The following is a 17,772-nucleotide window of genomic DNA, read 5'->3' as shown; positions in this document are numbered from 1 at the left end:
ATAGTGTAGGAAGAGGGTAAGATCAAAGGTACTTGTTTTAGCTTTTAGTATGGGGAAGGTAGCAGTATGGATTTGTTAGCAGTGGCAGATGGAAAATTCTGTTTCTGAACAGGAAAAGCAACATGAAAGAAAGATTGTATGGCATGGGAAATTTTGTAGTGAGTTGGTGGCTCTTCTCTAGAGGGAAGATTAAAACTCTACAGCTAGCACGGATGTTTTTGTAAACCATGACCATAGGAAAACATCTGAAACACTGGGTGCATATTCCTGCCAAATACAAGGTGCCTTGTTTTCAGAAATGAGAGCAGCTCTTACTTTTTCACATATTTTAGCTCACCCACCCATCTTTTGAATGTTTGACTACCTTAACATTGTACCTTTAGTAAGTCTGAAAAGCAACTCTGCAAAATGCTGATCTGGATGCACAGAAGCACCGAGATCCTTCTCCCCACCCAGGTGCTCTGGTCTGGCTCAGCCCCGCTCAGAGCGGCGCTGCCTTTGCTCCCCCAGCACAAACTGGCCTGAGCATCTGAAGAATGGCTGATATTCACCACTGTCCTGCTGGACATCAGCCATCCCAGGGTGGGTTGAACTGGCTGAGAAGATGGTCTTCTGAATTCCACTAAAAATGGGAAGCTTTGGAGGAAAAGCCCTTTGTTGTGGGAGTCATGTCACATTCTCAGACTACACATATGTATATAAGGTATATGAAATGAACTCTGTGATCCAATTTAAATCTCATGCAGATGAGGGCAAGGCTGTTTTCTGGAAAATACCTGACCCCTAGAACCACCCATATTAATCTGTCTGTGGGACAGGGTTACATCCACGCTTACTGCTCGGAATGAGAGCAGCCCATCTGCTCAGCCTAGTATTTAGTTAGGAATAGAATAATTACATGTGTTTAGTTCTCAGTATGATAAAATCAAGATCTGGCATGGTTGCTGGTCTTGTCTTAACCCTAACACAGACTTCAGTTTAATACCAAGGACCAGTTCTAAGTTGCATGAATGCCTTGTGTTAAGAACAAGAACTGACGATTGTGGGTTATGTCCACATCCTGCCTTCCACAGAAGGATATGTTTAGGGCTCCCTTTTCCAAGTGCATGCTTTCTATCTTTAGGTTTTGGGTCAGAAATGTGTTTTTCTTGGTCTGTAGCACAGGTGCTCTGGTCAGGGTTTTTTATTTCAGGGGCTGGTGATGCTTGTGCAAAGTGTCTCGTTGGCACAGGGAGCATTTTATTTAGTCCCTGATCAAACCACGCTCAGACACAATGAGCTGCCCTGCAGACTGATTTAAAACAATAGATTTATGTCATAAACTGTTTGCTGGAAGCACCATACTATTCCTAGTCCTGTGCCAAGGCTTGACTGTGAACTGGAGTAGAGGCTTCTTTTCTGCAAGCTGGACCAGTTTCTCTCTCTAGTTTGCAGGACTCTCAGGGCAGTTTTATCAAAACAAGTAGGAAATGGGGGCTATAGGCACATTTTGGAAGGGCACAAGGGTGGGAACGAGCAGCAAGGGTTGCAGGCATCTGAACCTTGCACTGCTGAGTGCTTTGTACCCTGTGCCTAGGAGCCTAGATCAGGGTGAGGGCAGAGAGCTGGCACGGGACACAGAGGCTGGGAGATGCCACATACCAGTACTGCTGTGTGTCTCCAGTCCTGGCATTCCAGCCACATCGTTGTATTGAAAGGGGCAAACTGGAGGAAAGTTAACCCAGGCCTGGTATGCAGGGGCAGCACAAGTGCAGGCACAGCAGAGCAGGGAGATGTGGACCTGTACTTGGCGTGCTGTCCGTATAGTACTCAGTCACGCAAGGAAGCCTGTCCCAGGTGAGATGTTTTAACTCTCTCCAACTTTTCCTTATCCTGGGAGGAGGCAAATGGAGCTGAGGGCCCCACCTTGTAATTAAAGGCATCAGAGATGAGGAACATGTAAGACAATGGTTCCTAATTAGCAGCTGCCTGGGTTAAATGCCGTCTTAGTTTTCCTTTTTGGTGGCAAGGTGAGCAAACAGTGGAAAGTCCTTGGCTGGGACAGAGGGAACAGGTTGGTCTGCAGCTTTCTCCATCCCCATGAGGAGAGATCTTTGATGTCTCTGAGTGGTGACTCTCAGCCCATTAATTCCAGTCAGTTTTCAGTCTGAAGGGCATGGCAGGCACAAAGTAAATAACCAGATGTCAAACTTTCTGCCCTTCCCTGGAGTCATGAGCAGAGGCTGGAGCACATCTTTGTGCCTTTGATTACATATAAATATTCTGTGTGTTGTTCTATGTCTCCCCTTGCCCCTCACGTCCTGTGACTTCATCTGATGGTCTTTGGAGAACAAGGGGACTATTCTTGGAGACAGTCCTCATCCTAGAAATCATAAACCTGGCAGCTACCCTGGCCCTCTCTTCTTGGATGTGGCCCTATCTGAAATGCTCATGGCACATCAAAGGAGCCAACACGGGCTCCCGAAGGGTCTGCTCTCTATTGAGGACACAAGTGTCCTGTCCTCACATACTGAGCTACTCACAGCTTCTGCTCTTGCTGCTCAGTCCCTTTTTACTGCAGCCCCATGACCAAAAGCCTTGCATTTGCAAAAGGAAATATATGAAAAATAGTGTCAGGCTAGGATAAATCACAGGGAACAACATCAGCATGTTCTCCTATATATATATATGGATAGGAGAAATCAGGTTGTAGAACTAGTAGTTCTAAGGGTGGGATTAGAAAGACTCCCACAGCTCTGAGTTCCATCTATATAAAATGACAGCTGCGTGTGCGCTATTTTTTTTGTTGTTGTTTATAATTTTAAGAGCTTTTTTTTTTGGTTTACCCCCATTAGCATTTCCTTAGTAGAAATCCTTTCTCCACATCAGCCATTTTAAAGATTAAGAAAGAGACAATGCCTCTGCAGGAAAGGTGAGCTGGGGTAGCTGCAGGTTGTGTCCTGCTTCAAGGTATGTCACTGGACACCTGGAGACAATGCACAGCCATGGCCATGAACCTGGCTAGAGACAAAAAAAAATGTGGTCCAGTCACTTCAGGGGCATCACTTTGGGTCTACCTGAGCACATTCATTGAGAATTTGTCTTGTTTGGAGAAAAATTAGTTGGTTAATTTTAAAAATTACTATTTATTTTCACACCATTCAAATCGGCTCAGGGTATGTTCCACCCAGCAAAGCAGTGGTGCAATGAAAGCAGTTACTTTTCACTCACATTGGTCGTGGTAGACACCTTTGATAGCATAGAGAACCCTTAAGGGGCAGGGTTTTACCTACACTTTGAGGGGCAAAAGCCACCCCTTCCATGGGAAGCTGCAATCTCTCCGACCCTCCTGCTCTCCCACCAGCTCCTCCCACATGTGTAAGTACGTGAACTAATTATATAAGTGACCTGGGTTACAGCTAACCTGGAGGGAAAGAATGATAAGATTAAAAGAACAATGAATTAATGTCACCAGTGTTGGGTTTTATTGCCTGTGAACACTCACGAGAGCTGCAGCTTGTGAGACCTTGGGTCAGCAGCAGCACTCGCAGGACCCACAGGAGCATTAACCAAGTGATGCATATACCTGGGGCTCCATAATCAAAGGGCTGCATGCTCTTCCCTCTCTTTGTTTTGTTTTTTAAGTCATCCTAATTAATTAAACAGCTGATGGAATGGCAGGGCAAGCACATTGTGCAAAAACTCAAAGCTGCAAGATTTTCAGTGTGGACCTGATGAAAAGGCTTGTTGGTGTACCCTCATTTTCATTAATGTAATTAACTCTGCTCTGAGTCAACTGAAACATCAACAAGTTGACCATCTTCAAAGCAAAAGTGATTTAACAACAGTGAAACTGATATTGGAGCATGTGAAATGCTGAAGAAAAGCCTTTCCTTTACGCAGTGGTTCTGAGTTTTTGAACAAAAGCTTTTTTGTAGGATGGATTTTTTTCTTGTAGTTGAACATTTAGACAGAGAATTCGCCTCATTTTCATTAATTTTTTGGCAGGGGAAAAGTCAGCATTTTCTCAGTGAGGACTCACTGAAGCAGAGAGGCAGGGCTAGGTAAAGAAGCATGACTAACTCCAGCAGATTTACTGAGAAAAGCCAAAGTGTGTAGTGAGCAAGTGCCTCTTTGCTTTAGTGCTTTAACAAATTATCTCTATAAGCCTGGCTTATTCCTGAGATTTTATTTTACTTCAGTTAGTTTAATTCCACACTGACCCCGGGCACAAACTCCACTTGAATAAGGAGGCAAGTGTAGGAGAGATTTGGCAGCCCACTGTTGCAGACTGCTCAGTGAGTAGTGTTGGTTTGTGTGAGTAATGTCATTGCAGTGGGACTCTCTTAAGGTTAGTGGATCCAGAGCAACATATAATGGGTGTGTGGCAGATTTTTTTGGGTGATGGAGCTTGAAGGATGGACAATTTGAATTTTATACTGGGAAAATCTGCAAAGCAAAGGATGGGAGCTTTTGCACAACATTTTCTTCCTACAGCTGTGATCTTGGAGAGTGTTATCAGAGCAGACCCCAGAGATAGGGGTGCTGTGTTCAGGTCAATCACCCAAAGGAAGTCCAAGTTCCTTTCCTGTTTTTTCCTACCGTCCTGCAAATAACCTGCAACTTGCTGCAGCGCCTGTAACACTGGGAACAGCTTTTCTCTGGAGCTGTTGGGCCTTCTGGAAACCTGACATTAATGAAGTGGTCACTGCCCCATCTATGGAGAAGCTGGGGGGGATAGATCACTGCTAATGGCTCAACAGCACAGAAATCACCCTCTAGCAGTTTGACCCTGGTGCTCAACAGTCAACATAGATAGCAAATGGGTCAGGGAAGCTCAGGTGTCTTTGGAAACCATCCCTCAAAGCATGATGCTGGGTAGATGCAAGTTGTCCTTGAATCCTCTCCTCCTGGAGATCTGGGGGAGAAGGAGGTGCTCCTACATAAGCAGTGACCCCGACTAGTGTGTTGTCCTCATTCTCCCAGTGGCTGCAATGAGCATGGCACAGATGTAAACCCATAATATTTTCCTCTCTAAAGCAAAAATATTCTGAAAACACCTCCATGTATGCTGGAAGGGCCCCTGCCAGAGCAACAGGGAAGGATTTCTCCCCTGGGGTGTTTGGCAGGCGCAGCGGCAGCGGCCACAATCCACAAGCTGATAATGTGCTCATGAGTCACTTCTCAAACACAGAACTGGTGAAACAGGCTGCACGAGGGCTCATCAGTGCTCAGGATATCATAATTACGATGGCCTGGCTTGTTGAAGGGGGGCAAATGCATGATTATTTATAAGGAAGTGTCAGTACAGTCTAATCGTCCCAGGGACACATCCATGACCTCTCTGGGGAAGCAAATATGAGCCTTTGGTGTCCTTGGCTCATTTACCCTCACAGCAATTCAGTTCAGCAGGAGCATTTGTGGCTGAGGTGTTCTCCTGATGATTTTCTTGTAGCTTTTATCACCTTCTTCCACTTCAGCAAACCAGTTCTCCCCTCTGTTAAATCTTGAGTGAAGATTTGTGGTAACTGGGAAAATCTCTGAAGTTTTACTTCACTATAATCACGGAATGGTTGGGGTTGAAGGGATCTCGGGAGAACATCTGGTCCAAGCCCCTTGCTCAAGCAGGTTCACCTAGAGCAGATAACCCCTGTCTGAGGCACAGACCCAGAACAGTCGTTTGTATGAGCTGCCAAGAATCTCTGCCTGTCCTGTCCCTGCTGCTCAAATTCTGGCTCCAGCAAAGGTCTAAGCAGTGTGTTCTGCACACCCTGTTATTCAGGCTGGTGCACATTCCTGGGAGCAGCACTTACTTACCTTTTTACAGCTCCTGCCTCAGCTGTGGTCTGCTACGGCATTTTCCCCAGTGACACTTCAGAACAAACTTTTTCTATATCATTAACTGCCCAGTTAGATTAAAAGATGGTAAAACAACAGGGTCTGAGTTGGGACAAGAGGAAGGTAGAGACAAGTGCATGGTAGGAGCCTGTTGAGAGCTCACCCCAGCTATGGTGACCCACTGGATGGGTGGGAGTAGTGACTGTGGAGAACAGCAGATGAGCTCTAGTGGGAGCAGCCACAGGTGAAGTCATTTGCTGCACTGCAGGTCTGGGTGAATGCACATTACTGCCATTGTACATGCTGTCCATCAGCTCCCATGGGTGTCTGCTGTGTCCTCCAGGGCTAAGCTGATTTCTGGCAGGTGCTTAGACACAGCTGGTTGGCCTGAGTTGATTCACTACTCAGTGGTGGAGGGTCATGGGGCAGGAAGGGGCTGTGCTGCAGCCCCTCTGTGCTCAGCCAGGCTGAACACAACAGGAGAGACAGTCCCCGGAGCAGCCAGCCCACAGCACCAACCCATCACACACCTGTGCTCTCCCTGGATGTGATTCCATGTGGATGGTGGAGTGACCATCCCTGGAGGTGTTCAAGGAATGACTGGACATGGCACTCAGTGCTCTGGTCTGGTTGACAAGGTGGGGATGGGTCACTGGTTGGACTTGATGATCTCAGAGGTCTTTTCCAACCTGAATGACTCTGTGACTCTCTGGTGGTGTCTCGTTTCCCAGAAAAGAAGGTTTGAGATACATATTTTCTTCCTAGGTGGGGTAAAAACGTGTGGGTAAAATACGAAAGATTTCATTGTTTCCTGTGGGGTTTTGAAAAGCCTCCTCTGTGAAAGAGGGCCTTGAGTTTAGATTTACAGCAATCCAAGCACTTATGGAGCTGTACCTAACATCTGCAGCTCTCAAGGAATCTCTTGCTTCCATACCCTTGCGTGTTGTCTTTTCTGACATTCACAGGTGTGTGTGCAGCTGTGTGGTTTATTTACTCCTCTTGATTTAGGTGATGCTGTTTTTTAAACCAGCGCATCCTCAGGTTGGACTGAATTCCCATAGATTTTTGCTGGATAAGAGGCAGAAGCTCCTCAGCATTTTTTTGAAAGGAGGGTCAGCATGGTGTCTGGGCCAATCCCTCATTTCTAGGATATCTACATTTAGCTGGTTTTGTCTCTGGAGACCTCTCTAAGTCTGTTTTACATCTGAAGATGGTGATGTACGTGAACTGGGCAAAACTGCAGAGGGAATTATTTCCAGAGATGAGCAGAATGAGGTTGTGCACAGTTCCCAGACCTGTTCATGGACCACCCCATCCTTCTGAGCTTGTGCCTGACTGCAATACATGTCTGAGGAAGGCAATGCCTTCCTTTGAGCACCTGGAATGTGCTACCTGGGCTGTGTTTAAACCCCCCCCCCCCCCCGACCCTCCTGGTGGGTCACCAGCCTTGTGGTGGCTGCTGCAGTGTGCAGTCATTCTCTGCAACAGCTCTATGAGGTATGAATACCTCATACCCTATATGGTATGAGCACCCTCTTCCCAGTTCCCTAACATCTCTCCTACTCATAGAAAGGAAGGGAGACAGAGCCAAGAAGCATCTTTCTGTCCCTGGGGCACAGCAGGGCGGTGGTGCTTGACCTGAGTCCCCAGCTCTGCCAAGGGTGACCAATTGCTCCCAAGTGACAAGCCCTGTCTTTCCATTTTAAGCCTATTTGTAAAAGGAGGGCTCTTTTTTTTTTTTTTTTTTTTTCTGTCTTCTTTTGATGCCAGTCTCTATTGTTTGAGGAAACTTTTGCTAGGAAACTGGGACTGGGGAAAAGGAAATTCAAAGACAGAGCAGCCAAACCCTTTGCAGGAATCTGCTCTCTTCTGAAGGTTAAAGCTTGTCATTTTTTGATTTACTGGAAATGATTGGTGTTTCCTTTGTTCTCCTTTGTGGTGGCTGCTCTGATAAACCCTGAGGGATACTTTCCTTGGACAGATCTGGAACATTTACAGCAAAAGAAATAAGGAAAGTAAACCCACGTCCTGTTATTCCATATTCCATTTCTTGTAAATCAGGGATTTGCCTCGTTTCAGAGGGAGACTCAGGACTCTGTGTCTGTAATTGCAGGGGACTTTAAATGGCTGCAGACCCCAAAACACCATCCACTACAGATTGCTGTGATGACAGTGGTGCTGAAGGCACTATGGGGTCTGACCTTTTATTTTTTTGAGAGTGGTTTCTGGGACTGACACAGCTCAGAAATGAGGTTTATTTTGGAGACTGGTGTGAAGCTTGATGGCATCGCACAGAGCCCTTTCCTTAGAGAGTCCAACCCTGAGTCCTTTCCAGGACCAGAGCAGGCTGAACAGGGCTGCGTGTGGCCCAGAAATATGTTGGGAGATGCTGCAGGTCCAAGTTGGCTGAAAAACCCCCCCTGATTCTAGGAATAAACATCTTCTACCAGGCTGGATGGTGAGTGGAAAGGGACTTGGCCAGCACTGATGCAGAACATGTGCCATGTGAAGTGGTGCTGCTGTCAGTCAGCCCCACTGTTCTTTCCTAAGGTGGAGTCCTCTCACACCCTGGAGAGCTGTTCAATGAGGTGCCATTCCCCTGGTTGTGCAACAGCAAACTCTGCTTATCCCTGCCAGGGGCTTCCCTGCTTGGAGAAGGCTAGAGGCCCCAACCCACATTCCCACTGAAGCAGTAGGAGACTTTCCCAGCGACTTCAGCAGGCTACAGTCAGCTCTGTGACACCTCTGTGCCTTGGTTTCTCAGTGTAAAATGCAACACAACAGCCACCACCTCCTCGGAGTGCTCAGAGGCTGCTTGTATTTTATGAAGCACTGAGATGTGTGGGAAAAATGTGTCACGAACACCCCTCCTGAGAAGGCAGAGCCTGAGCACTTGTGACTGCTGTTTCTGAGCTGCAGGGACAAGCCTTGCAGGCAATGTTACCTGCTGTGGGCAGCTCTGCTTGGAGGCAGGAAGAAGGGGGGGGGGGGCACTGCCTTGCTATTTGGGTAGAGCTTAGGCCAATATGAACTTGGGGGGACAGCAGCTGAGTGACCCCCTTGTCCAGTCCTCCCCCACCCCTCTCTATGGCTTAGGGTCCTCTACCTGGCCATGGTGAGTTTTTTTGTGCTGTTCTGGTTGCTGCAGCACAAACACAACCCACCGAGTCTGAGGAAGCTTGAGGAGCCAGCAGCTGGTCTTATTACGACCCTCGTGCCTTTTCCTCTACCAGCCTTCAAGGCCAAGCTCCAGGGTGATGGCAGTGCCCACCAAACTGCTCCAGATGACCCAGAAACCTTCCCTATTTGAGTTTGTTTGTTTTTTTCAGCTGGCACACATCTGACAGGGAGATAGTGGGAGCAGCTGGAAGGAGATACCCAGCAGCACTGTTCATAAAAGTCCAGATGAAGGATTTAAACACCTGCTAGCACCAGGAAAAATGTTTGCTATGGGACATTAGAAATTACACCCTGTGGTGCACATGGCTGCTCGCATGCATAATTTCCTCATCATTGCCAGTTAAAAAGGCAGGTGATGGATGGGCTGGTGTAAGCCAAGAGCATAGTGAAGGCAGCAGGCAGTCCTTGCCAGGCAGTAGAGATGATGTCTTGCAAACTGTTGTCCTTAATACCAAGAGGTATCACAAGTATTGTGAGACATCACCTCCTTTTCATTGCACAAAGATGTATAAAAGATGCTGCTTTCTCTTTTCTTCACATAAAGCTCTTCAGTAACAAAGTGCACTGCAAGAATGGGTCCCCACAACCAAGGGACTTGGAGCCACATATTTGCTAGCCAACATGAAGCTGGCCCAAGGAGAGAAGATGAACTAGCTGGAAGATACAGGGATTGGATGCCTCTCCCATGCTCTGTCCGTCAACACAGCTTTCTTTCAAGAAGCTGCTGGAACTGATAACTGCAGAGCTTCTGCCACAACCTCTGAGATCTCTGAGCTGGCCAAGCCACACAGAGCCTGGTGCCAGTTCACTTGCATGTACCTCCCCATCCCTTAGCACATCCAGGGGCAGCAGCACCTCTCCTGGATCCGTCCTACCACATGTGCACACTGCTGAGGTGTCCCAGCATCACCCCATACATCAGCCCAGGAAGCTGTGCCCTGAGTCCATGTCCCTCCCTGGCCAATGTCACCAGCTGCCTCGGGGAGTTGTGGCTCACCTCCCTGCTCTGGATGTGCTGCCACTGAAATGGGAGAACCTATAAAAAACCTGACAGAAATATTTTATATATATTGCTTCTTGGGCAGGTCTCGTTTTCCTCATAAGTCTGTGTGAGATGCTTTGAAAATCTGTTTTCCAGACCTTGCTGGGCCCTTCTCCTGAGAAAGTCAGCTGCCAGGATTGCATGTCAGCTTGGGCATGTGTTGGCTGCTTTGGAAGAGCCAGGACACTGTGCTACCTCTTGCCTTGTGCTGTGAAGTGCCAGTGTGGTCCTCGTTTGTGAGCGTGCAAAGCCTGTGATGAGACTCAGCCTTTTCAAAGGGAAAGGTTGAATGTCAACCCAAAATTCTGGTTCTCTGGTGCCACAGAAGAAAAGCTTTAATGTCCTACTGAGTTTTGTAACATCCTCATCATCTGAAATTTCTTTGAGGCCAAGCCCAACTTGGAGGCGTAATGAATTCAGCGCTCTCTCTCTATTAGACAGCTCTGATTTCTGTGGTTTTGTAAACATCCCCAAAACCACGTGGTGCTGTAGTAGTTGTCTTTCAGCTGCCTATCTCAAAATGCCTCTCAAGGGAAGAGACAAATCCTGTATCCCACTCCAAGTCCCAGAGGAAAAGACATAGAAATTCAGACCTTAGATTTGTATATGGGAAAAAAAATTGAGACACAGGTGTAGAGTCTTAATTAGTGCAAGCTCAGTCTTGAGTCCTTGCTGGGACACAGCCCTCTGAGGGGGGTGCATCCTGAGGAGATTGTCCTCCCGATGGTACCATGAGGAACCTGAACCTTCAGGCAGGTTCCTTTCTGCACAATCCTGCACAGAGGTGGATGAATGCTCTGCCACCAGAAACTTGCAACACTGGGGCAAGATTTAGTAATTGCAGCTATTTCCCTGCTCATGGTGGTGGGGCTGGAATTAGATGGTCCTTAAGGTCCCTTCCAACCCAAATCATTCTGTGTTTCTGTGATTCTGTGATTTATTGGAGTCTCTTTACATTCATGTTACATGATTCAAGGGTTGTTATCTCCAGTCCGAATTGCTGAATCTCAAGTGGCTGCTTTGGGTTTTTTAATAAAAGTATCCTGTCTTTATTTAATAGCTGAGATAGCAGGTTCAGGCCAGTATCTCCTGGGAAGCCTCTAAAATTGGCAGCTAAAAAAAAATTAGTAGAATTTAGGAATTACTGATGCTTAATAGAAGAATTACTGATATTTATAGAACACGGATATACCTTTAATTTGGAGACAATTGTGCAGATGTAGCAGATCTTGGCAATTGTTTTCCCCCCTTTTTATTTTGCTAATAAGAACACATAGAAACAAGAGGGTCATTTATTAGAACCTTCTGCTTTTTTCCTTATGTGGTCTCCTAACCCTCTCCCAAAGGCACATGGAGATCTCCACCTGTCTGTTCCTGCACACTGAGTGTGCAGTACCCGCTGGTGAATCAGCCAGGCCTTTACACCAGTGATTCTGCAGGGGTTTAAGGTTACTGGTTACAGTGGAACCACCTTTGGATTTTATGATCTCTCCACCCAAGCTCCACCCAAGCTCCAGCACGTTTTCCCCATAACGGGGATGCAGAGGAAAGGCTTGGCTGGAGCCATGGGCAATATCAGAGGAAAGGGAAGGATTGAAACTTGTCCCATTTCTGCCTTTCTGCCAGGTCTGCAAGGTGAGCAGCATTAAATTGTGCCCTTAGACTTGAATGTGTGCAGAAACTTTGATCCTGCTGTCATCCATGTTATGTCCAAGGGAGCTATATCTGGTTTTACAGTCCTTCTGAGAGATGAATCAGTTGTTTCTCAGAAGGGTTATTATTGTTACTATGGTTATAGGTGAGCACACAGTCCCAGACATGTACTGTGAATCCCTGCTGAGTTTGGTGCTGGGCTTTAGAGAACAAGACAGGCCCTGCCCCAGAAAGCTGCCTGCCCTTTAGGTTCCTGTCAAGGTATAATTTGTTTTTCATTACACATGAGCACTTCTACAAATTTCTGCACCGAGCCTTTTTGACAGAAGGTCTAAGCTGAAGCCTCTTGCAGGATTTTTTTCAATTAAACCAGCTACTATGATATTTTTCATGGCAGGGGAAGCAGCAACTCTCTAGGCTACCTGCTGCAGAAGAAAAACCAGGCACCATATGCAATGTAACTCTTGTTTGCTCTATCTCAAAAATGCCGAACTCTGGGAGAGAATTCGTCCCACCAAACGCCCACTAAGCACATTTTTTAAATCTGGTTTCTCAGCCTTTCAGGAAAGGAGAAGCAAAATCTAGCTATGTTCTTCTTGCCTGCTGGAACTGGGCCCCGTTTCATGAAATTAAATGGCTAAGGAGGAAAAAAATATATCCAAGGCAAAGATGCTATTCTCAACAAAGGGAACAGTATATGCAACAGCTTCTGCAGCATTCCTGCAACATGATGTCTTTCCCTGCACAGTTTCAGTTAGGAATTGATTGTCTAAACAGAGAATTGCTCGATTCAGAAAGGCTCAAGGCACACTTCATGAACTGTTTGCTAAGAGGATGAATAGATGGGCATGTGTGTATATAAATCTATAAATCATGTCTTGTTCTGCCCCAAAGAGGACAGCTGAGATTGTATTCTTTGTCACTTGATTTCATGTTCTCAGGGCTAGGGATAAAGGCAGCAGTGTTTCACACATGGGGTCAGGATTCGATGCTGCAGCTCCGGAAGGACAATCGGTGGAAAAGAGGAGATAACATTTATTGTGAGAGCTAGAGCTCACAAAGGGAATAACAACATTCATACTGCTCTGATAGGTTCACAGTTAAGGGAAAATTTGGTTACTGTCTCTCTTTTGGGTTCTCTTCTATTCCAATGGGGTTTTTTTCCAAGCAATGCACAGGTTCTTGTTTGAAACCCTGGGTGTTTGGTGGCACTGCTGCTGTAAGTTGTTGCTGTCCATCCCAGTCCCTGCACTACCATGCCCATTGTTGCCTCTTCCTGCCCTTCTGCTCAGGGATGCTCTGCTGTGTTTGTGCTGATTTGGCTGGATTTTTGATCAGGCTTTGCCCCACTGGTGAGTTTTGGAGTGGGGGGTGCTGGTGGTGGGAGTTGGCACCAACTTTAGAGCTGAGAGAGGCGCTGTAGAAGGGCCCTGCAAGTACCTGTGCCATGACCAGGGGTCCTCTGGGAGATGCTCTGAGCAGGGAGGGGAGGGTTCAGTAGCCAGTTGCCCTGAGGAACTACCACATTTGTCCCCCAGAGAGCCCTCCTGCTACCCAAGCCAGTGGCCTACAGCAGGGGTAAACCTAAACCCCTCAGCCAAAGACCTGTTTTCTGCCAGCTGAGGCTGCGCCTGGGGGGCATCTCTTCTAGGAAAGCCCCCAGAGAAGAGTTGTTAGACCACACAGCAATCCCTACGGTGCCCATGTGAGCAAATGTGAACCCCAGGCCAAGAGCAGGCTGTGGGACATCCTGAGCCTGCTCTCGTGCCAGTTTGGGTTCTGTGCATGAATCCCTATGGGCAGTTCTGTGATGTAGGTAAATGCCACGGTGACTCTCTCTCCCTGGGTGAAGCAGGGTGGGATGTGGCTCCTTTGCTGAGCGTGGTGTGTGGGCAGCGGGGGCGAATGGGTGGCACTGGTGCGGGTCTGTGGCAGTGAGGCAGGCACTGATCTCACCGTAACCAGGAGCACCTTTGGAGAGACACATGAGAGCTTTGACTCATCCCTCGCCTGGCCTGTGCTGGGTGCACTGAATGGAATGCAGGAGGTGTGCAGAACAAAAGGCTTTGCTCATTTCTACGTGGATGCTCCATCTGCCTCGCCGGCCGCTGTGTGCGTCTTTCCTCTGAGATGACGCACTGGGGATGGCTGAATGCAGTCCCCTGTGTGGCCCTGGCATGGCAGGTCCAGCTGAGCAGAGGTGCAGGGTTTTGGTGGGCTCTGCTCTGCCCTGGCCCATGAAATGCTCTCCCACAGCCCTCTAGGCAATAGCTTTGTGCCTGGATAGCTGGCACTGCAGCATGGGCATCCCCTGGGCATAGAGCTCTTGCTTATAAATTAACTACAAGCCATCAAGGGTCAACTCCCTTTTGCTATATTATGCATGAAAAGATTGAGAAGGTCAAGCAAGAAGTGTAAGATGTTTTTTCTTTAATAGTTTTCTGCACTATCCAGTATCCCTGTGCCTCCTCTTCCTTCTTCATTTCAAGAGAATAACTCTTAAGTAGAAACTTAAGAAGCTGGTCCCATATTTAGAAGGTCACAGAGGCAGTATACATGGGATTTGGTTTGGTTTGGTTTGATTTTCCCATGAGCTCCTAAGATGTAAAATATTATCAACTACTGCATTTAAAAGTGGCCTTTCAGTCATTGTCCTGTCTGGGGAAATCAGTAACAGGTGAGAGAACTCAAAGCATGGGCAGACGTCCTCCTCTGTTTGTGTTTCTCACTTGTCATCTGTTCCCCAAAGAGCTCCCAGAAGTCAACCAATTCTGTCTGCCTGCTTTGTCTGTTACAGAGACCTCTCTTCCTTCACTAGGAAAAAAGTTGGTCTTTAGTCAGCCCCAGGAAAGGCCAGTTATCTACCCCAGATTTGCCTTGGCAGCAGCATGCTGCTTTTCAAAGAGCTCAGAAGAAACCCTCCTGCCAGCAAATGTAGGTAGTGCTTTTTTCATTTCTTCTGGAGAAGTTTCTTTTTCTTTGTGGAGAGGATTTCTCAGTCTCCAAAAATCTGCCATGCGGTATTTGTGTTCTGTAAAATGCATCCTCTTTGCCTGTAGAAATATTGCTCCCTGCTAATCCCAAACCAGTAACTGTGGGAATGGTGCTGACAAAGTCAGACTCAGCAAGCTGAAGGGAGTGGAGTAGATCTGGAAATGGGTACCAGCTCTGCTCCCTGCCCAGTGACCCTCTGCTAAATATGAGTCAGTTTATATTTACCAGAAGCAGAGGGAATGGAAACCTTGGGGGGGGGAGGGGTCAGGAGTAACTGTTGCAGATGTTAGGCTCTGGGTTTGTTTATTTGGGTCTCCCGAGCACACTCTGATCCCAAACTTTTCCGCTTTGATGAGTGGGACTGGGTAAACTGATTCCGGTATTTTAGTCCAGCCTGAAGTGACAAGTATCCACAGCTCCTGATTCACACGCACTTCCACTTCCTCCATGGTGGCTGCTCATCACCACGTGCATTCTGGGAGTTTCCTCAAGGACAAAGGGAGATTCCCCAAGGAGAAGGGGAAGGGGAGAGAATTTTTCCTGAGGGTTCTTATTTATCTTGTGCACATCAATGTTTATCAGAAATTATGCTCATTTTCCAAAGAACCCCAGTTTGCAAATCTCTAAGTTTCCCATGGCACTGTCTATCATGTTTCATTATCCCAAATTAGCCTGTGATTGGTATCCAGCACCCAGAGACTGTATCTTGGTAGTTCTGACAGTACTTCCCAAGATCAGCCTGTTGCATCGGAAAGAAAGTTCTTCTGATTCCCTTCCCTTATTAAAATAATAATTTGCACTTATGTAATGTTCTTCAGATCTCCTGGGTGAACATTAGCTGACCCTGCTGTAAGACACAGACAAGTTTCTGCTCTGCAGATGAAGGAAGGAAGGCAGAAGGTCACACAGCAAAGCAGGAGCAGAGCTCAGACTGTAATTCACAGAACTGCTCTTTCCCTCCTGCTCCAGGCACTGCTGCACAGCACTAACAGTCCAAATTAAGAGATTATAATGCATAATCCATACTGGTGTGCCAAGAATTCTCTAAATCATATTACACTGTCACATAAAATGATGACTCATTTGCTAACACAGCCCACAACCAGTTCCTTTATGGTAAAATTACGTGGACAAGACTGGATTTAAAAAGAAAAAGGAGAGCTTGTTGTGTATGTAGTGAATGCTGAGTTATAGATGCTTTCATGGATTTTATTTTGGCTGATGCTGAAGGAGCATTTGTGAGCCTGTTTGTTGACAGTGGTGCTTGGGACCAGAGATGCTGACATTCCACTAACAATAATAGGAACTGCCTCTGTTTGTTTCTAAATTGGAAATTCTTCCTTACATGGGCCCAACCCACCCTCCACCCCCGTCAAAGGAAAGGGCATTCGTCTGGGACTGGCAGATGGAGCATCTCCCAGCAGAGCTGGTGCCTCTGGGCTGCAGGGCTGGCCCTGTGCTTAGTCACTGCCAGAAGCCCCTGTTCTCCCCATACCTATGGAAAGGGGGCAGAGAAAGCACAGTTTATCTAAAGCAGTTAATAATATGGCAGAACAATCAGCCCAACTACACTTTTCCCAGGAAAAGATGCTTTCACTGAATCTCCCCACTGATGCCTTTCTTCTCTCTGTTTGCTCTGCTCTCCTTGCTCCTCCCCGCATCATCATCCTCCTCACTGCCACCCTGGCTTCTGACCCTCGTGATGGCCTCTGCTGCTGTTTGGGGACTGTGTTATTACACTTCCCAAAGCCATTTGGGATGTGGCTTGTGCAAGTGACACTGAGCTGTGTTTTGCTGCGCTGTGGTTTCACCATTTCCTTTTCGTCTTTCTGCCGGGGCTTTAATTCCCGTGGCTGAGGAACTGGTTGCAAAATTCTTTTTTGCCAGGAATGCCCACATGTTCTTCAGCTGAGAGTTGTTCTGGCATCTTGTCAGAGATTGCTTTTCCATACCCTGCATGGCTGGCACATCATAGCCACTTGCTGCACTTTGAATAGAGAAAGCTGTCAGGGCAGATGGTCACTGCTTCTTTTGAAGCCACAAAGGGCTTGTTTGACCATTGGACATGTCCATCTCTGCAGACTTCCTTTCCCTATCTGCCTCAGATCCCATGGGTCACCTCTGGCCCAACACCATCCTGGCCTATATTCCAGAAAATGTAGTTTAATCTCCCCAGCTTTGGGTAAATAAGCCTCAGCAGCCAAATCTCCAGCAGGCAGTAAGGACTTGGATCAGGAAACAGCTTCAATTGCTGCGTAGTCAAGGCCAGTTCAAGAAGCTCTTTGGAAGATTTTCCTACTGTTGTGCTGGAAGCTCCTGCTTCCCTTCATTTCTTAGAGACAAAAAAAAAATAAGAACCAGTTTCTGTGCGTGACCTGCGGAGACCCTGCGCATCCTGTGCTAGTGCTGAGAGCAGGGGAGGGAAGTAATTGCTTTCAGCAGTTGGGAGGCGTGGGTGGCAGGATGGCTTTGCACGGTGCTGGAGGATGCTCCGTACATGCATCCCTCCTAAACAAATACCTCTTTAAGTGTGTATTATGGGGATTCAGGGAACAGCTTTTTTTTTTTTTTTCCCTTACTCCAAGTAGGAGAGAGGCTTATTAGTACTTTCCTTCCATAGGCAAGGTGCGGAGGCTGGGAAGTTGTGAGACAAGTAACATTTGCTTTCATCAGTCAAATCTGCTCTCTCCTGGACAGTCATTTCAGCCAGAAGTATGAGGAAAGGAAGCACAAGGTCCTGTCAGAGGCATGGCTGCTGTAGGGGAAGCACATAATACTGTTCAGCACAGCTATGGAAATAAACTTGTGTCAGTAGGAAGGAATTATTTCTGTGACTCTGCTTGATGCATCCATGCTGGATAAGTACCTGTTGAAGAAAATGAGTTCTATATCACTGATGTCCATGTCAGAGTAACTGCACTCTGTTGGACATGGTATTTGGATGCTGGAAGAGCCTTTTTCCAGTGAATTTTACAACTGCAGTCTCTGAGAATTCCAAGGGAGCTCTGGCTAAGTAGGGGAGGGAAAGGGAGGTTTCAAGGTGAGATATGATGGAAGGGAAAAAGGTTTGGACAGTTTCAGAGCTC

Source organism: Corapipo altera, unplaced genomic scaffold (genome assembly GCF_003945725.1).
Source record: "Corapipo altera isolate COAL_440 unplaced genomic scaffold, ASM394572v1 75, whole genome shotgun sequence".
In the NCBI taxonomy this organism is placed as follows: domain Eukaryota; kingdom Metazoa; phylum Chordata; class Aves; order Passeriformes; family Pipridae; genus Corapipo; species Corapipo altera.
The sequence above is the reverse complement of the archived record's forward strand: the minus strand, read 5'-3'. Positions refer to the sequence as shown.